Below are 22,231 nucleotides of genomic sequence, written 5' to 3' on the forward strand. Positions count from 1 at the left end.
GATGTGTGGTGTGTGTGTGTGTGTGTGTGTGTGTGTGTGTGTGTGTGTGTGTGTGTGCGCACGCGCACGCACGCCTGCCTGTGGGAGGGATAAAGCGAGGAGTGGTGATTCTCTGTAGTCTCTGCTACTCTTAGACTAGATTCTACTAGATGCAGAAGAGAATTTGGTCTATTTGGTTCCTTGGTTGAATACTCCCCACTCCCACTTATGCAACTATTTAAATTTGACAGCCTAACTTCGTTGTCTTGCTCCCTATTTTAAGTACTTTTGAAGTGTTTAATGAGAAATTTCTAATTCTCTCAAGTGTTTTTAGAATTTCAGTGATATGTCATGTCCTACTCCTCATTTGACATTATTCAGTTCTGACTTGTTTTTTGTTGTTGCCTTTTCACTTACCATTCACTTTTTTGAAATACTAGCTGGTATCTGCTCTGTTTACTACTTGAATGCTGCTGAGAGATGCTAACCAACCTCACGAGAGTCACACTTCATTTGGCTCTGTGCTCAGTACTTTTTATAGAAATTAGAGCTGAATGACAGATCTTTACTTTTAACCTTTATATTATCTGCTTACAGGGTAGGGTTTATTAAAAGAAAATTTCTTAATTTATGTTATCTTTGAAAAGGGCATTTTAGAATTCTCAGTCTTTCTCTCTATGAAACCATTCCTTTCTTTGATTGTCGTAAAAATAAGTTATTTTTAGCTAATATTTGTTGAGTGCTTAGTATGCTAGACATTATTCTGAGTGTTTCATTTAAAAAATTTATGAAGGTATAAATTACATACAATAGAATGTACATGTTTTAAGTGTATGGTTCATCAAATTTTGACAAATGGATATACATCTGTATAACTACCACAAGAATCATGATATAAAACATTTCCATTAACCACCCCTCCCTCCACCCTCCCCCCTGGCCAAATTTCCCTCATGCCTCTTTACAGTCCATCTTTTCCCCTCACTTATGGTCTTTGTCAATCACTGATCTGTGTTCTGTCACCATGTTTTGCCTTTTCTACAATTTCATGTAAAATGAATCATATAGTACAGACTTTTGTATTGATATATAGCATCTTTCACATAGCGTAATACTTTTGAGATTTATATATGTTGTATCAATAGGTGGTTCCTTTTTATTAGTAGTAATCTGTTGTAAAGTTATGCCACGATTTGTTTATCTATCTATTCACCAGTTAATGGACCTTTTAGTTGTTTTTAGCTATTGGCTATTAGGAATAGAGCTGCTATGAACATTTGAGTATGAGTCTTTGGTGAATATGTGCTTTCATTTCTCTTGGGTAAACACCTAGGAGTGGAATGGCTATGTCTTACAGTAAGTGTATGTTGATAACTTTGTAGGAAACAACTGAGCTGTTTTCCAAAGTAGCTGTGCCATTTTCCTTCCTGATGAGTCAGTTGCTTTGTATCCTTATCAACATTCGGCATTGTCAGTTTTTAAAATTTTAGCCATTCTAGAGGGTGTATAATCGTATCTTCTGATATTAAGTTGAATTTCTCTAATGACTAATGCTGTCGTGCATCTTTTTCTATGGTATTTGCCATCTGTTTATCTTCTTGGTCAAGACTCTATTCAAATCTGTTGCCCATTTTAAAATTGGGTTATTTGTCTCCTTGTTGATTTTTAAGATTTCTTTATATACGTTGGCAAAGGTCCTTTATCGGATATGTTTTGCAAATATTTTCTCCCTCTCTGTAGTTTACCTTTTCATTTTCTGAACAATATCTTTTTTTTTAACATCTTTATTGGAGTATAATTGCTTTACAGTGGTGTGTTAATTTCTGCTTTATAACAAAGTGAATCAGCTATACATATACATATATCCCCATATCTCCTCCCGTATTTTATGAATATTTTAAAAATTAATTATCAGTTTCGTGTATCAGATTATTTCTAATTTTCTTCCTTTAGGATTCACCAAAAGCCCAGCTACGCCGGACAATAGAATGTTGTCGGACCAACTTATGTAACCAGTATTTACAACCTACACTGCCCCCTGTTGTTATAGGTAGGTTAGCAGAGAAAAGTGCAATCATGATTCTCAGTGAAATATTTTCTCTGGTTTTAACAATAAGCAAGCTTTCTAGAGTTCAACACTACAAGTTATTTTTTCCTTTTAAGATGTGATCGAAAGGTAATATGTCTTTTTCATTGTTTACTTCCATTATCAGGTCCATTTTTCGATGGCAGCATTCGATGGCTGGCTTTGCTCATTTCTATGGCTGTCTGCATAATTGCTATGATCATCTTCTCCAGCTGCTTTTGTTACAAGTAAGATAATTATTTTGATGCAAAATATTTTGTTGAATATTAGATATAAACAGTTGTTCTTAAAGCCAGTAGGCAGAAACCATTGACAATGTATTTCAGGAACCATTAACTTGTATTTTCTGGTTATCTCCTTTAATTAACTATATTATAGTTTCTTAAGGGAACAGAGGACCTTACTACTAATCAATTAATTGGACACTACATTATACTTCTTGTTATGTTCATGAGTACTTAAGATATTCTTATTTATAGAATATTGAACTTTCTTATATCTAAATTTAAAAACCTGACCCCATATATGCACTACCAAATGTAAATTAGATAGCTAGTGGGAAGCTGCCGCATAGCACAGGGAGATCACCTCTGTGCTTTGTGACCATGAGAGGGGTGGGATAGGGAGGGTGGGAGGGAGGGAGACGCAAGAGGGAAGAGATATGGGAACATATGTATATGTATAACTGATTCACTTTGTTGTAAAGGAGAAACTAACACACTATTGTAAAACAGTTATACTCCAATAAAGATGTTAAAAAAAAAAAAAGAAATGAACATTGTCTTTGAGAAACAAAAATTTAATTTTTGTGAAGTCTAATTTGTCATTTTTATTTTTTTTTGGCTGTGCCATGCAGCTTGAGGGATCTTAGTTCCCTGACCCAAGATTGAACATGGGCCCCCTACAGTGGAAGCATGGAGTCCTAACCAGTGGACCGCCAGGGAATTCCCTGTCAGTTTTTTTCCTTAATGATTTGTCTGTGATCTATTTAAATTTTTACATGTGGTTGGAAGTAATTTTTTTTTTTTTTACTTAAAAAACACTTATTATCTCATGGTTTCTGTGGGTCAGGAATTAGGCTTGTCTGGTCAATTCTGGCTAAGAGTTTCTTAGGAAGAGTCAGATATTATCTGGGGGATATAGTTATCTGAAGACTTCATTGGGTGGGGCTGAAAGCTTGGAGGAGCTTCCAAGGGGCTGATTCACATAGCTGCCAAAATGATGCTGGTGGTTGGCAAGAAACTTCACTTCCTCTCCACATAGGCCTCCCCATGGTTCTGGTTGGGTGTCCTTATGGTATAATGGTTAGCTTTCCCCAGATGGCAATCCCTGAAACCAAGGTGGAAGTTGCAGTGCCCTTTACGTCCTAGCCTTGGAGTCACAGAACATCACTTCCTTAGTATTCTAGTGATCACAGAGTTCAGCCCTTACTTCCATTTGTGACTCCATTATATTTTATATGACTTCTGGGAACACTGTTGTCATCTCTATCCCAGCCAACATGAAGAGGAAAAGACCAGAGATCACATGAAGGAGAATTTTGGGCCAGATATGGAAGCTGTGCACATTCTTTTCTGCTAAACAAGAACCACAGGGGTGGTTGGGGAATGTAATTGAGCTGTGTGCTCAGGAAGAAGAATAATAGGTGTGACAAGTATCTACCAGAAAGTTACATGAACACAAGATTTCAGGTAATGTCTTGCAAAAATGCCATTTCCTTTAGAAATGAAAAAATATATGGAGCTAGAATTGGGAAAGAAGAAAAATAATAGAATGACTCAGCCCTACTCAGTAAAAATATATTATACAATTTAGTATCACATAATTATGCCTTTTATTCTAATTTAGTAAATAAAAATTCCTCACTTCTATCCACTAACTTAAAAGAAGGATAACTAACTAAAATGGATTAAATATCTGCTTTGTGTATATAATGTATTTGATATTTAATAGACCTAGTTTCATATTTTACTCACATTAGTCCTGAGAAATGACTGTTATCATCTTTATATTACATGTGAGGAAATAGACTAAAAAAATTTTAAGTAAATTATACGAGGTCATAGGGCTAAAAAAGTATAATCTACAGAATTCAAACGTATGGCAGTCTTACCCTAAAGCGCATGAATTTTCATGACACACAACATCAAAGTACAGGTATACCTTGGAGGTATTGTGGGTTCGGTTCCAGACCACTGCAATAAAGCAAATATCATAATAAAGTGAGCCACATGAATTTTTTGGTTTCCCAGTGCATATAAAAGTTATGTTTACACTACACTGTAGTCTGTTAAGTGTGCAATAGCATTATAGCTGAAAACAGTATACATACCTTAATTAAAAAATACTTTTTTGCTAAAAAATGCTAACCATCATCTGAGCCTTCAGCAAGTTGTAATCTTTTTGCAATAGTAATGTCAAATCATTGATAACAGATCACCATAACAAATGTAATAATCGTGAAAAAGTTTGAAATATTGTGAGAATTACCAAAATGTGACACAGAGACTTGAAGTGAGCAAATGCTATTGGAAAAATGCTGCTGATAGACTTGCTGGACCCAGGATTGCTACTAACCTTCAATTTGTAAAGTTCACAATGTGTGCCAAGAGCAGTAAAGCAAAGACCAATAAAATGAGGCATGCCTGTATTCTTCTTTAAACCACTGAATTGTAACTCCGCTTCTAATTGCTTAAAAGGTAGTATTTTTAGTATTCCCTTTACAGACAAGATATTGTAGATCTTACATTTTCTAGATCATATTTTACATCTGTCTAAAATCATGAACTTTGGATAGAAGGATGTAATGCAATATAATATGAAAATATAACATGAGACCTATTTTCCAAATAGCATTGTTTTATGTGAAAGCATTTTGAAGAGTGATTTCAAGCATGCAGACAAACTGGTGCATTAAAAAGAGAAAGAACTTTAGATATAGAATATTTTAAATACGTCAGCTAGAAGCGACACATACTTCTTTAAATGACAGGTTGTAGAAAATCTACTGGAAGCCAAAATATTCTCTTCAAAATAAGTCTTTCAGACACAGAAGCGCACACCGTTAGTTTATTTACCATGCATTTTGTCTGACATATTACTCAGTGCCATTCAAGTCTTGGAAAGGTTTTTTTTTTTTTTTTTTTTGTGGACGCGGGGCTCTCACTGTTGTGGCCTCTCCCATTGCGGAGCACAGGTGGAAGTTGCAGTGCCCTTTACGTCCTAGCCTTGGAGTCACAGAACATCACTTCCTTAGTATTCTAGTGATCACAGAGTTCAGCCCTTACTTCCATTTGTGACTCCATTATATTTTATATGACTTCTGGGAACACTGTTGTCATCTCTATCCCAGCCAACATGAAGAGGAAAAGACCAGAGATCACATGAAGGAGAATTTTGGGCCAGATATGGAAGCTGTGCACATTCTTTTCTGCTAAACAAGAACCACAGGGGTGGTTGGGGAATGTAATTGAGCTGTGTGCTCAGGAAGAAGAATAATAGGTGTGACAAGTATCTACCAGAAAGTTACATGAACACAAGATTTCAGGTAATGTCTTGCAAAAATGCCATTTCCTTTAGAAATGAAAAAATATATGGAGCTAGAATTGGGAAAGAAGAAAAATAATAGAATGACTCAGCCCTACTCAGTAAAAATATTTTATACAATTTAGTATCACATAATTATGCCTTTTATTCTAATTTAGTAAATAAAAATTCCTCACTTCTATCCACTAACTTAAAAGAAGGATAACTAACTAAAATGGATTAAATATCTGCTTTGTGTATATAATGTATTTGATATTTAATAGACCTAGTTTCATATTTTACTCACATTAGTCCTGAGAAATGACTGTTATCATCTTTATATTACATGTGAGGAAATAGACTAAAAAAATTTTAAGTAAATTATACGAGGTCATAGGGCTAAAAAAGTATAATCTACAGAATTCAAACGTATGGCAGTCTTACCCTAAAGCGCATGAATTTTCATGACACACAACATCAAAGTACAGGTATACCTTGGAGGTATTGTGGGTTCGGTTCCAGACCACTGCAATAAAGCAAATATCATAATAAAGTGAGCCACATGAATTTTTTGGTTTCCCAGTGCATATAAAAGTTATGTTTACACTACACTGTAGTCTGTTAAGTGTGCAATAGCATTATAGCTGAAAACAGTATACATACCTTAATTAAAAAATACTTTTTTGCTAAAAAATGCTAACCATCATCTGAGCCTTCAGCAAGTTGTAATCTTTTTGCAATAGTAATGTCAAATCATTGATAACAGATCACCATAACAAATGTAATAATCGTGAAAAAGTTTGAAATATTGTGAGAATTACCAAAATGTGACACAGAGACTTGAAGTGAGCAAATGCTATTGGAAAAATGCTGCTGATAGACTTGCTGGACCCAGGATTGCTACTAACCTTCAATTTGTAAAGTTCACAATGTGTGCCAAGAGCAGTAAAGCAAAGACCAATAAAATGAGGCATGCCTGTATTCTTCTTTAAACCACTGAATTGTAACTCCGCTTCTAATTGCTTAAAAGGTAGTATTTTTAGTATTCCCTTTACAGACAAGATATTGTAGATCTTACATTTTCTAGATCATATTTTACATCTGTCTAAAATCATGAACTTTGGATAGAAGGATGTAATGCAATATAATATGAAAATATAACATGAGACCTATTTTCCAAATAGCATTGTTTTATGTGAAAGCATTTTGAAGAGTGATTTCAAGCATGCAGACAAACTGGTGCATTAAAAAGAGAAAGAACTTTAGATATAGAATATTTTAAATACGTCAGCTAGAAGCGACACATACTTCTTTAAATGACAGGTTGTAGAAAATCTACTGGAAGCCAAAATATTCTCTTCAAAATAAGTCTTTCAGACACAGAAGCGCACACCGTTAGTTTATTTACCATGCATTTTGTCTGACATATTACTCAGTGCCATTCAAGTCTTGGAAAGGTTTTTTTTTTTTTTTTTTTTGTGGCACGCGGGCCTCTCACTGTTGTGGCCTCTCCCATTGCGGAGCACAGGCTCCGGACGCGCAGGCTCAGCGGCCATGGCTCACGGGCCCAGCCGCTTCGCGGCATGTGGGATCCTCCCAGACCGGCGCACGAACCCGCGTCCCCTGCATCGGCAGGCGGACTCCCAACCACTGCGCCACCAGGGAAGCCCGGAAAGGTATTTTTTGATCCAGTGAAAATTACTTTAGAGTTGATGAGATTTGAAAGTTGTATAAATGTGTACTTTAAGGGAAGAACCATTTACTTATGGAAAGTAACATTACTAGAAAACGGATACATTTAGAAGTAAATGGCAAACGAAGTGATCCCAGTGTTGATTTGTTATTAATCAGCAAAATATTTAGAAACATTCACTGCCAGGATATTAGAATCATGTAGGAAGTATTGGTTAGGCCATCATTTTCCAGTCTTGGCAGAGAGCTAAATTGGGCTCAAGCTTCATTTCTTTTTTTTTTTAATAGATCTTTATTGGAGTATAATCGCTTCACAATACCGTTGTTAGTTTCTGTTGCACACAAAGCGAATCAGCCATACGCAGACATGTGTCCCCATACCCCCTCCCTCGTGAGCCTCCCTCCCACCCTCCCTCTCCCACCCCTCCAGGTGGTCACAAAGCACCAAGCCCATCTCCCTGTGCTATGCTGTCAAGCTTCATTTCTGATATAGCCATTTTGACAAAGTTCTTTTGACACAGTTGTGTCAAAATGACTACCTCAAAATGTAAGGAATGAGGGGCTTTACAACAAAGTGAATCAGTTATACATATACATATGTTCCCATATCTCTTCCCTCTTGCGTCACCCTCCCTCCCACCCTCCCTCTCCCACCCCTCCAGGTGGTCACAAAGCACCAAGCCCATCTCCCTGTGCTATGCTGTCAAGCTTCATTTCTGATATAGCCATTTTGACAAAGTTCTTTTGACACAGTTGTGTCAAAATGACTACCTCAAAATGTAAGGAATGAGGGGTAAAAGGGATTTGAGAGTATTCCTGAGGTTAAAGCAGTGGGGCTTGTAACTTAATTGGATGTCATGGGCAGCAGAAGAGAAGGGAGGAGAAAGAATCATAGATTCAATCTAGGTTTGTAGCTGAGGTGACTGGTTTATGTGGATGCCAACAAATGAAATAGGGAACACCTGGGAAGAGCTGGTTTGGGGGTGGGGGTAAGATTCATTCAGTCTCAGACACTGATGAATTTGAACTCACTGTGGAACATTAAATTGGAACTACTTTTCAGTTATTAGAAATAGTCTTAAATTGTGAGAGAAGTTTTACAACTGGAGATAAAGGTTTGAGAGTCATCAGTGTGAAGCAATGATAATGGCTGAAATTTCCTTAGGAGAAATGTGGGGAGGGGGTTTAGAAGTAGAGTTTAAGAGATCCTTTAAGTGCAGCTAAAGGACTTATCTGCAGAAAAATGATCAGAACAATATGAGGAGAGCTAAGACAATGTAGTAATAAACTAAGGAGTGGAGATTCAGAAGGAAGGAGTGATGTGCAGTATTGACAAATGGAACAAGAGTTTCAGTATGATAAGGACCAAATATTGTTCATTGTATTTGGTAAATTTGAGAGATTACTGAACCCCTCTGAGGGTAATTTTAGTAAAGTTGGGAAGGAAGCCTTATTGTAGTGGATTGAGGATTGACTAGAGGTGAGGAAGGGGAGAAGTTTGAATAGTGTTCAAACTATTCTTTCAAGAAGGTTGATGGAGAAGAGGAGAAAAGAGATTGGAGTAAAAACATTGGGTTGCATCTGGCCAACAAAGGGCATTTTTAGGGGGTAAGAGATTTGAGCTCATCTGTGGTAGGAAAGGGAGAGCTAAAAATAGTTACCCACCCAATACTTAACCATGCAGTTCCCTGACGTGCTTCTGTGTCTTTGCAAATGCTATTTACTCTGCTTAGAGGCTTTTTCTACTTAAGGTCACCTGAGTAAGCTCTTCAACAAAGCCATGTTAACAGTCAAAAGAAAATAGTGATTTTAGCATACTGGCAATTTCCGTACTTAGAAATGTTTAAAAATATTTTCTATGACATTTTTTAGTAGGTTGCTCAGGCAAATTATATTTAAAATGTACTTAGTGCAGAATGGCTTGGGTGAGGAGCTTGGCAAATCTGCTCATCAAAAAGCAATCATAAATGTCAATAAAATTGTCAGAAAACAGCCAGTTAAGGTCTTGAGAAAGTGATCAAATTATATAAAAAATTGAGAAGCATTTATTTAAGAAAAACCACTGAACCTTGGGTGAGAACAGTCTGTGGTGTTTTAGTGCTTGAGGCTGCTCCCATTCTGCTTATTCCCACCACTGGCTTATCGTAGTGGTTTTGCTAGGGTGGGGCAAGCTGTGAAAACTAGTAGCTTTGTTTTCACCTGTGGAAGGGACTCACTTGATTTGGAGCAAATTTAGAAAACCCCCATATTTCTAGAACGTTGTTGGAAACAATAATGATTTTTTTATGGCAAAAGAATGGGAAGACCAATGTTTTAAGTAGCATGAGGTTGTAATTCTGGTTGGGGAAAGCCACAGATTGACCAGAATTTTAATAAGGAGATTTAAAGAATGAATGGGCCTCATTAGATTCTACATATCGCTGGTGGTCTAGGCGGCTATGTACACATGCAAGGCTGTGCACACTCAGAAAGACCAGAGGGGTTCCTAGCTAGTCACAGATCCATGCTGAACGTGAGGCCTTGCATGTGTACGATGGTTTTGCTTCTCTCTTTTCTATTCTACGGAGAGGATGTGTTCCAGGTGGAGTATGTGGGTGAAGGCTGATTCTCCCACAACCAAGCCTTTAGTCTTTCCCTGTCAGCAAGTGGCAACTCCTAGGCTCCAAATCTTAGAATCCAGAATCTGACCTCTCTCTGGCCCTGTCGTTTCTTGTACTGGATTATTGTAGTACCTGCTCACGGGTCTGCTGCCTTCCACCCTTGTCCACAACCCCTTAGTCTGTATTCCGTATCACCATAGTCATCCTTTTGAAATCTGTCCGATCACATTTCTTCTCTTCTAAAAATCCTCGGTTGGCTTTTCATTTCACTTGCCAAAGTTCTTTACCATAGTTTACAAGGCTGTCTGTGATTTTGCTCTCTGCTTTTAACCTTTCTGACCTCATTTCCTGTCACTTTCTGCCCCACAAATTCCACCCTTGTCCTTTGCTATTCTTCAAACACACCAGGTGTACTCTGCCTCTGAGCTGTTGCACTTGCTGTACCCTCTGGCTGGAACTCCTTGTTTCCTAGATTGCCACATGGGTCTCTCCTTCCTCTCTTTCTAATCTTTCCTCAAATGCCACCTTCTCAATGAGATTCAGTAAACAGTATGAAAAATAATAAATGAAGGAATAAATAATAAATAAATATAAATGTATTTATTATAATAAAATTATAGTAATAAATGAATAAATATTTTACATTGCTTCAAAATGATTTCATACTGAGAAAGACTAGAAAAAAAGAGGTAACATTTATGGAATTGCAATTGAAAATATGAAAAACATACATAAAAATTTCAATTTCTCATTCTTATATATGGTCTGAATAAGAACAAGTCATCAGATTTCTGTTTTTCCCTAAAAATTTTTCACTTCTGTTCTTAACAGTTTTGCACTGTTTGAGATGTCACCTTGTCTTTTGAAAATCTATTAGCCATCACCTGTATTAAAAAAGCTACAAAAATCACAGAGTAGGAAGTAATAGTTTCTTTTCTTTTATAGATCAGACACTTCATACATTTTCAATACACTTTATTATTAGTTCTGTAATTGACATTTCTGTCAACGCAAATATCAAAAGTTAGAACTGGAGGTGGCATAGAAATGTGTTCCTGCTGGGGGGAATTGGAGTATTCTTTTATTTAATTATTTTCAGCAATTTGCCTGTCAAAGCAAAAGTGGAAGTTCAAGTCACTCTAAATTGTCTTACCTTAGCCTGTAATTTAACTAAAAAGGGATGCAGATTTGAAAGGACTAAAGTTGCTCTTAATTTCCTGGGGAAGATCTAAAATAAAATGAATTAAGGTACCTTTGCATATTTTTCAAATGCTGTTCAAAAAGTGAAGTGTGTTAAAGGGTATTAATTTGAATGCAAGGAATCTTAGCAGAAAGTTAAGTCCATCAATGCAACATTATAGGGATTATTATTATTTTTTTAAAATTTATTTTATTTTTGGCTGCGTTGGGTATTTGTTGGTGCGTGCAGGCTTTCTTTAGTTGCGGCGAGCGGGGGCTTCTCACTGTAGTGGCTTCTCTTGTTGAGGAGCACGGGCTATAGGCACGCAGGCTCAGTAGTTGTGGCTCACGGGCTCTAGAGCACAGGCTCAGTAGTTGTGGCCCATGGGCTTAGCTGCTCCGCAGCATGTGGGATCCTCCCGGACCAGGGCTCGAACCTGTGTCCCCTGCCTTGGAAGGCGGATTCTTAACCACTGCGCCACCAGGGAAGCCCTATAGGGATTGTCTTTAAACTACCTTGTCACATTTATATACTCCCACAAGTTCTGAATTCCTCCTGCTTTTGAAACTTGAGGTGCACTTGGTATTGCTTCCTTTGGATTTCAAACTGGCTTTCTGTTTGTTGACCTCAGAATTGTATTTAGTTACTTGTAAAATGGATAGTAAGTTACAAGAAGGCAATGGTTGGCAAATACAGTGTGATTTCCTTTAAGACACATGCCCAAGTAATTGTAAAAGACCAGATTCACAGTAATATTAGGCAGGCTTCACACTTGGTTGTACTTTTTATGTTTCATGTAATCTGCATTTTTTGTTTTTGTATTTGGATTGGTTAAATGCTATCTAGAAAAAAAAATGTTCGCCTTGATCTGAGTGACCTTTAGCTGTCTAATACTACTTCTAACTCATTTTTTTTTTTTTTTTTTTTTTTGTGGTATGCGGGCCTCCCTCTGTTGCGGCCTCTCCCGTTGGGGAGCACAGGCTCCGGACGCGCAGGCCCAGCGGCCACGGCTCACGGGCCCAGCCGCTCTGCGGCACGCGGGATCCTCCCAGACCGGGGCGCGAACCCGGCTCCCCTGCATCGGCAGGCGGACGCGCAACCACTGCGCCACCAGGGAAGCCCTACTTCTAACTCATTTTGAGTAGAGAGCAAAATAGTCTCAAACTCAACTAGAGGTTTATTTTCTTTTAATTTCTTAATTCATAGTCTGAATAGAGAAAAGATCATCACAAACAACTTTTACTATAGAAATCAGTTTGCAAATGAAATTTCTTTATATTCAAGTGAAAAGAAGATAGAGAGTATAGAAAAGAAATGAGTTTTTTAAGAAATATAATGATCATATTGCACTTACATGACTGATAAATGCTCATTAATGAAGTGCTTCTTAAACTTTAAATGTGCACATGTATTACCTGGAGACCTTGTTAAAATGCAGGGGACATGGGTTCGTGCCCTGGTCCGGGAAGATCCCACATGCCGCGGAGCGGCTGGGCCCGTGAGCCATGGCCGCTGAGCCTGTGTGTCTGGAGCCTGTGCTCCGCAACGGGAGAGGCCACAACAGTGAGAGGCCCACGTACCACAAAAAAAAATAAAAAATCTTCTACCAGATGCCATTGCTCTTGGTCACACCAGAGTTTGAGTAACAAGGATTTAAATTGCCTACCGACTTTAATTCATTTAATCCTCTTATCAACCCTATAATGTCAATACTATTATTATATCATTTTACAGATGAGGAAATATGTTCCAATAAAATAATATTGGTAGGTTAGATACTGTTTCTTTTCCAATCAGATACTTTATATATTTATAAAATTGGTGGGTGTGTGTGCACGCGCACGCATGTGTATGAGAGAGAGAGAGAGAGTGAGTGAGAGGGAAGAAAGGACTTTATAATATTGTTGTTTCATTCTTGCGTTTTTACATTATCTGTTTCAACAAATTAAAATGATTAAAAAATACATTTGATAAGGGAAGGTGTTTGAGAGAAAGTAGAGGGAGTGTATTAATTAGCTTTATATTGCTCCATAACAAGTTACAAAAAAATTTAGCACCTTAAAGTAACACACATTTATTATCTCACAGTTTCCATGGATCGAGAGTCTGGGCATGGCTTAGCTGGGTCCTCTGTGCATGGTCTCATGAAGCTGCAATCAAAGTTTCGGTTGGGGCTTCAGTCTCATCTAAGACTTGGGGTTCCCTTCAGAGTTCATGGAATTCATTTCTTTGCAGTTGTAGCACTCATGGGGGCTTGCTTCAAGGTCAGCAGGAGAATCTCTCTAAGGGAAGGCCCAAGGCCTCTTTTAAGGGTTTACCTGATTAGGTCAGGCTCATCTGGGATAGACTCCCTTTGATTAACTTAAAGCCAAAGTGGTTAGGGACTTTATATCTGCAGCATCCCTTCACCTTTGCCATGTAACACAATGTGATCACAGCCATGACATCCATCATATTCATATGTCCCACTTTATAGGGTGTTTATACCAGGAGGCAGGAATCTTAGGGGTCATTTTAGAACTGCCTGTAACAAAGAGTTAGGTATCAGAAATGAAGGAAACTATCCTTTTTCAAGCATCTGTTATGTAGTAGCCACTTGTGCATACATGTTACCTCACTTGTTACCATAACCGTGCAAGATAATTACTGTTACTCCCCTTATTTTACAAGATTATATCTCATCTCTCCTATTAGACCAGGCCCTACCAAGGGTATAAATATATGCAGTATTAGCTAAACAAAAAATGACCTAGATACTGGACACCTAAACTTACACAGTTGTATGTCATTTATATCTCAATACAACTGGAAAAAAAGTTAAATTCTAAAAAAAAAAAAAAGGACCAAAAAATGACCTAGACAACTTCAAAACAGTACGTGATGAATTTCCATATGAATTATAAGAGCATTGATTGCTGTAGGTTTCGAGTGTCTTTTATTGAGCTATTTCCATTACTTGTGAAGTCCTTCCCATCTCTGCCTTTTGAAGCCAAGGTTCAGCTATCAGTTTAAATGATGTTTTTCTCATGATACCTCTGCTTATCCCCAGTCAGAGGTAATCTCTTGTTCCCTGACTACAGAATTCAACTATAATTCTACTTACACATTTTTAGTGTCATTTATGATATTCCATATTAAATTATAGTTACATGTGTCTTCTCTTTCCTAGTGACTGTAAATTCCTCTGAGAAGCTCAATTCTTACTCATCTTTGTGGGTCTGTCAGAGAGTTCCATGCAGTGGGTCTCTGGTAAATGCTAGTTTCAATTCATTTTCAAATGACCAAGTCTGGGAAAGTTTGAAAGAGTTAGTGGGATTTGCAAGAGTAGAAAGTAAGAATCATAGCATTTTGACATATGTGAAAGCAAAAAGTACAGACATGAACAGAATCTTCAGTATGCCTAGGAGACAGTGAATGTGAGGTTGGAGAGGCAGGTTGAGAGCAGGCCTTGGAGAATCTCCCTAGAAACAATGAACAGCACAGACTTTGTGTAAAGCAGTGGAGAATCTTAGAGGGATTTTGAGCTCGGGCATGGCATGAGCAAAGGTTTGTGTTAGGAAGATTAAGCTGGCAGTATATTATGTAAAATGCAGTTTAGAATAGTGAAGAATCCATGATATATACGTCTAATTTGAGGAGATAAAGCTTGAACTAGGGTGCTGGTCCTGGAAATAAAAAATGACCGATTTTAGAGAAATGATTGACGGGAAAAGGTGACTGAGTCATACCTGTCTTTAATTGCCATATTTAAAGGCTTAGTGCTAGGTTAGTTCACCCTGGAAGAGACCATATTTGTATATTAATTAATTTCATTCATTTATTTAAGAAATATTTGTATACCTACATATTTTAGCATTATGCTTGGTACTGAGAGTGACAAAAATTCCTTTAAGGTTACTTACATTTTAGGTGGGAATAAACATTCTAAATCATTGCAGGAATTAAGTAATACTATGCCACATCACAGTGTGTATTGCATTTGACCTAAGTATAATCAAGTGCCAAATATGTGGCTTAGATCCTAAGTGCTGTGAGATTAGGAGTATTGTTTGGGCTTTTGACCTTTTCCCCTGTAAATAACCGGTGGTGTTTCAGAAAACACTGAGATCTAACCAATGGGTGATTGAGTATGATTGGGTCCCATATCAGTGAACTCAAGCATTTAATTTCCTCCCCAGTGATTTGTATTTCATTTAGAAATCTAAAATACAAAATTGTAGTGTTTAATTCATGAGTACAGTCTGTTAAGGTCTAATCTTATTCCAACTAATTACCTGTAGTAATCATTACCTGTAGTAATCTTTATATTTTAAAATACAGTACCTCCAAGGATGAATATCTGTAGCATTCAGTGGAAAGTAAACTATATTCTCATGTTTCTAGGTTGCATGTCTTTTACCTCCCGCCCGCCCTCCCAAAAAACGACAAAAGTTCTCATGCAGTTTTAAAGAGTAATTGACCTTTCAGTTGACAAAGAATATATTTTAATTCATTTCCTGCAGTATTTTTTTTTGCCTGGAAAGTTTATTATCCTGTCTTTAACTTGTGGAAAATTCACTGGGATCTAGAGTTTTATTTTTTTAAGTGATAAGATTCTTGAATTTGGCAGATCGAACTCTGATTCTAACATGTTCAATGTGTATGGGAATGATTTATATTTAAATTGTAAAATAGATAGTCTAGTCTTTTATATTACTATAGGTATACCCTTACTTTTAATGAAATTAATTCCTTGGAAAATGTAGTGTTGGGCATTTAAAAATTCTTTCATCTTTAATATTTTGAAGCAAATAGGAATGAATAGCTACTTTGAAAGGGAAGGGTCCTAGGGTTGGCAGACTATAGCCTACTGGCAAATCTGGCCCACAACTTGTTTTTTCTTGTATGGCTTCTGTGCCAAGAATGGTTTTTATATTTTTATACAGTCTTCCCCAGCCCTCCTCCCCCACAGAAAAAAGAAATAAGAAAGATAAGAACATGTGAGAGTCGAAAATATTTACTATTTGGCCCTTTACAGAAAAGTTGGCCAACCCTGACAGTCACAGCATATTTATGAATAGCTTTAAGTATGCTTTATGTAATTTTTGAAACTATGGAATGTTCTGTTATAACTGTAGTGTCCTTTGTGTACAAAACATGGGGCCACATTATAGTTGATGTTACTTTTTGCTAGTTACATTTTATTACATAATAAATGCCCTTTTTATTAGTGCTTGAAAATAAACTTCATTTTGAAATGACCTTAAGTAGAGCAACTCAAATTTCATGAATTGATTTTGTTCTTAATAGAAAATATATTTGAAAGGAAATATAAGAAGTAGCAAGAAGAAAAAGAAAAGCATGCCAGAGTTAGTGTTTTATCACATAGGTGTGATGGCAAGCACCCATCCTCTCATTTAGTTACTTAAGTGTGCCTGAACAATTTGTTAATATTCAAGGTACAATTGTGCTGTTGGTTGTTTTGGCAAGTCCAAAATGTTTATTTAATTCAAACTGTCATAAATGGATAATCTAATGAAAAAGTACACCTTAAGATCATAAAAATATTTTTTCGTATTGATCTAGGGAGGATTGCTCTTCAAGGTTAGTACAGTGCAGAATCTTTGGTAAGAAAATCAGACTTTAAGACATTTTATCCAAAAGATTTAAAAATATAAATATATTGCATGAAACTTAAGTTGTAACCTTATAGTAAGTATAAGATTGTGAATATAGTAAATATGAGTTGTGGGTTTTTATATTGTATGTTTTTATTTATTTATTGTTTCTTTTTGTATTGTATGCTTTTAGAAAAGAGTTAATTAAATGTTTATTTTAAAATGCTCCTATTTAGTTTCTAAACTTTTATAGGTTTGATTTTCCTTTGGTGTTCCTTTTTTTTTCTTTTGGTGTTTTTGTTTTCATGCTGGTGTCAAAGTTGGTTTATTTAGTACTTTATAGATATACTATTTATATTATCTGGAACATTATTAATGTAAAGATATGCCTTCGAGCATTAATTGATCATGTTCACTTTTCTTTATTTCTTCCTAATTTGTTTAAAATATTTATTTCACAAGTTAGAAAATTAGTTTTGAATTAACCAGTACTCCTGTAGAAACTTATCCCTAGTTCTTTATAATTAGTGCTCTTTTCATGTCATTCCCATATGCATGCAGCTGTCCTTCATCATTTTTCTAACTTCAGTGTGATGAATTCTTCATGTTTCCCAATCCTCCAAATTCTCCTGAATGCCAACTAATGTGATACTTCATTGCCTGATTTCATGTCTTAAACTTCTTGATAGATGGAGGTTAAAATTAATTTATAATTTACTTAGGGACATTGTCACAATGTTGCCTTTGTAATTTCCCTATCAACACTTTCTATAAATATTATAGAGTAGGATGAGATTGGAGAGGAAAGAATATTAGAAGATAGGAGGGAGGGTGAATTCTTTAAAATTTGATTGTGCAAATTGTTGGATATAGCACCAAGGACAGTGCTACATCAAGTATGGATGAAAACTTGACCACTTACTTATGTTTCTTATCATATTATTCAGAATTCACATTACATACAAAGGTGTTTTTATTTGAAATCCCAGAAATTTAACTGATATGGGATTCCCCTCCTTCATGAAAACCCATTTTTCCTACTTAATTTAAGGGAATTGAGGGAAAATCTTTGATATCTAAAGTTTTAGGTTAATACAAAATTTCTTTCTTGTCGTTTCTTTTTAAAGGAAAGTAATCATCTCATAACCTGAGGATTTTTGTTTTAATGAAATATGTTCAAAGTACAGAAATCTCACACATTTATGTGCACATTAATCATATTCTAAATAAAGTTATATACTGGTACTTTTTTGAAAATTGGAAGGCTTAGTTTCCAAAAGGAACATTGTGTATATCGTGTATATCATGTTTGGCAACTTGATTTTCTCATTAAACAATCTATTATGACCACTACATTAAACTATTACTCACTTTTTCAAATTGCATAGTATTCTGTGGCATGGTTATAGCATAACTTATTTTCCATTTCTCTTTTGAAGGTTCTAACAGCAATTTCCATTCTTCTTTTTTGCTATTACAGATGTCGTAAAGAATAGTCTTCTTTGTATATATACTCTGAAGCGCAATCTGGTTTTTGATAGATACTACTAAATTGCTCTCTAGAAAGACTGCAAATGTATGTCCCTTCCAGTAGTTTATCTGAGCACCCTTTACCTCCTATCTTCAACAACAGGAGATATTATCAGTCTTTAAATATTTCCCATTCTGATTGGTGATAAATAGCATCTCATTTTGTTTACATTTCCTTGATTATAAATGAGATTGAACATGTTTTACATGCTTATTAGGCTAATAGATTTTAATTTTATAAGTGCCTATTTGGTTGTTAAACCTCATATAAACTGCTCTTCCTATCAGAGATTTAATATTTCACAATACCTATAGTCAAATTCTAAAAATCTCATTTGGTTGATATATCTGCCTGAATGTTAGTCTAAAGGGAAATCAGGAAGAGAGTGAGCATTTTTATTGTGGTAATGTGGGGGAAGAGTCATGAAAAACCATTGCTTCTCTCTACTCGCACCCACTCCTTTTGGATTTTTATCTGTTAAGAGGTATATATTGTTTTGGGATCCCATCAAACCATGGATATACAGATCAAAAGTGCTAGGAACCCAGAAATAATCCATTGTATTTGAGGGGAAGGGATTTTTGCTTTCCCCTTGGATTCTCTCTCTCCCTCCCAGATGTTTATTGAGTGCCTACTGTGTCGGCATTGTGGTCACTTAAGCTTGCTTCATCTTTGGCCAGCACCTGCTTTACTTGGTGTGGTGGTAATAAACCATAACAAAATGTATTTGTGTTAGATTAAGACATCTTAATCATGCTTCAACTGACTGAAGAAATTTAAATGTTCTGGAGAATGATCTCTAGTGAAATCTGGAGACCCTACAGTTTGCCAGCAGTGTTAAGGTGTATAGGGTGCCTGAAAGCCTATAGTACTTGAAACTTATTTTTGTGATAGTCCCCAGAGACTGCTTCTATGACATGATAATAACAATAATAGAAGCTAACTTTATTGAACATATCCGTGTGCCTGGGACTATTATCAGCATTTTATTGCTGTTCTCCATATTGCGAAGTGAGCCCTCTCTAGCCTCTGGACTTTTATTCCCATAAGTAATAGCAGATGGTAGTTATGCAATGCCCACTTCAGAGACCTTGTGTGTAGTGTTTGCATGGCCACCTTACCCCCTTTTGCTTCTAACTTAGTGATTAAGATACAGACTGTAAGATTGTAGTGACTACCTTGGTGTGATCATTCACACACCCTGGTGATGGTGATGGTGATACAGCTGCATATTTTCAGTGAACCTTTGAATTAGAAGAGATCTTAGAGTCATCTACTGCTTGCCCTCTCCTGAGGTAGAATGTCCTTATACTTGGTAGGTAGACTGGTCCCTGGAAACAGGTTGAGTAACTGATTCATAAGGCAGTTAATTCAGCTTTCTAGTTATTAATAATAATGAAAAATATGTATGGAAAACTATGTGAATTATCTATTTAATTCTCACATCAGTCCTGTGAGGTGGTATTTTATCCATTTTTTTTAGTATAGAAAAAAATGCTTAGGAAGGTTAAGCAGCTTGCCCAAGGTCACACGGTTTATGAGTGGTTTTCATGCTAAAACCTTTTCTTTGTTTTTCAGACTAGCACCTTACTTGAATCTCCCTTTTCCTCCTCAGGCACTGCCCCCATTTCAGGTGGGAGCTGAGTATGTCAGACTGCCATTCTTTATCAGCCTCGTGCTGGGGTTTGGGTTGAAGCCAGAAATTGCTGAGAGCAACTATGACTCCCAAGGGCAGGGCTTGGGGAGGTAGGTGTCTGAGGAAAATCCCTGAGGAGGAGGGTGCTAGTTGTTGGGTTCTCTTTATACAGTCTATTTCAATCAGGACAATTTTGATATCCTCAAATCATTAAAATAGTTAAATGTTGGAGCCTGGCAACAATTTAGGCATTATATATTTGCACACAGAATGTACTCAATAAATGTTATTTGAATTTAGTTATACTGAACTATCTCATTTAAAGTTCTGGAAACTGAGACTCTGAGATTAAGTGACAGTGTCCGGACCAGAATCTAGTTTCCCGATTACTTTATGATTTCATTTTGTAAACAGTTAACTCCTTTAGTTGAAGCAAGACTGGGAGTTTATTAACTATTTGCAGAAATATTATGGAACTAATTCATATGCCATTCTCTTTAGCATTCTCTCTTTTGGAACTAATTCATGTGCCGTTCTCTCTTTTCCTAAAAGGAGAGAGGGCTTAATTTTTCAATTGGAGAAATTATGGCTCTTGTTACACCAGGGGGATCTGGTGTTCTAATGATTTGAATATGGCTCTGGGAGTTGAGTGACTCAGATCTCTTATAACTACAGGAGGAAAGCTGAGCTTTCTCAAAACTTAGTGCTAAAAATATCACACTGGCTTTAATATTGGGGCTGGAGTAAATATTTGTAAAGTGTATGTCAGCAGAAGGTCTACATAATACAGTACTGTTAGTGTTTCCATTATAGTGTAAGTAGAGAAAGACAAATTATTCAATAAAAATTCTAAGTGGTACCCATTTGAGCACATTAAATTTTTTTGAGTGTTATTTAAAAAATAAAACAGAAATTTGGCTTTAGATAATTAGAGCTTTAATTTGTCTTTTTTCTTTGTACAAAAACCACAAACAAATTTTACATCAGAGAAATAAGGGTATTAGATTTTTTATGTCTCTTCAGAATTGCCCAGCTATAACCTGCTTAATAGCCTTTTCACTCATCTTTCTCCCCATACCTTTATGGCTCTCTAGTGTTAGTTTTCTTTTCCTTGCTTCCATCATTCCCAAGCTTTGCTCTGTTCTACTTACCTTTCCTTTTCAGATTATGTTCTTTCATCCTTCCTACATTCAATTATATTTAGAGCCTGCTCTCTGCAAGGCATATATTAAATGCTTTATTAAATTCTTAAGATCAGTTCCTATCTTCAAGGAACTTACAGTCTAAAGATGGAAAGAGACGTGTAAAATAAATGCAAGAGGGCTTTCCTGGTGGTGCAGTGGTTGAGAGTCTGCCTGCCAATGCAGGGGACATGGGTTCGTGCCCTGGTCCAGGAAGATCCCACATGCCGCGGAGCGGCTGGGCCCGTGAGTCATGGCCGCTGAGCCTGTGCATCTGGAGCCTGTGCTCCGCAATGGGAGAGGCCACAACAGTGAGAGGCCTGCGTACTGCAAAAAAACAAACAAACAAACAAACAAGATATTAGAGGTACAGACACTCAGAGAAAGATGAGTTGAATTCCAATAGTTAGAATTTGGATACCTCTTGAAGCCTTTGTACTTATGATCATTTCCAAAGTAAAATTTCTGTTGAATATTTATGATGTCATGTTAATCCAGTTAAGGGATTAAAACTCCATAATTTAAGAAATCTTGAGTTTCAAAATGGATTAAAGACCTAAATGTAAGCCCAGACACTATAAAACTCTTAGAGGAAAAGAGAGGCAGAACACTCTATGACATAAATCACAGCAAGATCCTTTTTGACCCACCTCCTAAAAAAACCAAACAGCTCAATCCAAAAATGGGCAGAAGACCTAAATAGACATTTCTCCAAAGAAGATATACAGATTGCCAACAAACACATGAAAGGATGCTCAACATCACTAATCATTAGACAAATGCAAATCAAAACTACAATGAGGTATCACCTCACACTGGTCAGAATGGCCATCCTCAAAAGGTCTACAAACAATAAATGCTGGAGAGGGTGTGGAGAAAAGGGAACCCTATTGCACTGATGGTGGGAATGTAAATTGATACAGCTACTATGGAGAACAGTATGGAGGTCCTTAAAAAACTAAAAATAGAGCTACCATACGACCCCGCAATCCCACTACTGGGCATATACCCTGAGAAAACCATAGTTCAAAAAGAGCATGTACCACAATGTTCATTGCAGCTCTATTTATAATAGGCAGGACATGGAGGCAACCTAAGTGTCCATTGATAGATGAATGGATAAAGAAGATGTGACACATATATACAATGGAATATTACTCAGCCATAAAAAGAAATGAAACTGAGTTATTTGTAGTGAGGTGGTTGGACCTAGAGTCTGTCATA

At 36.6% G+C, this 22,231-nt stretch overlaps 1 protein-coding gene across 2 annotated transcripts in view; it reads left to right on the top strand.

Annotated features, from left to right (window-relative positions):
- Positions 1 to 22,231, top strand: part of RABGAP1L (RAB GTPase activating protein 1 like) — a 642,929-nt gene that overhangs the window by 78,812 nt on the left and 541,886 nt on the right. The window lies entirely within an intron of this gene.

Source organism: Physeter macrocephalus, chromosome 4, assembly GCF_002837175.3.
Source record: "Physeter macrocephalus isolate SW-GA chromosome 4, ASM283717v5, whole genome shotgun sequence".
Classification (NCBI taxonomy): domain Eukaryota; kingdom Metazoa; phylum Chordata; class Mammalia; order Artiodactyla; family Physeteridae; genus Physeter; species Physeter macrocephalus.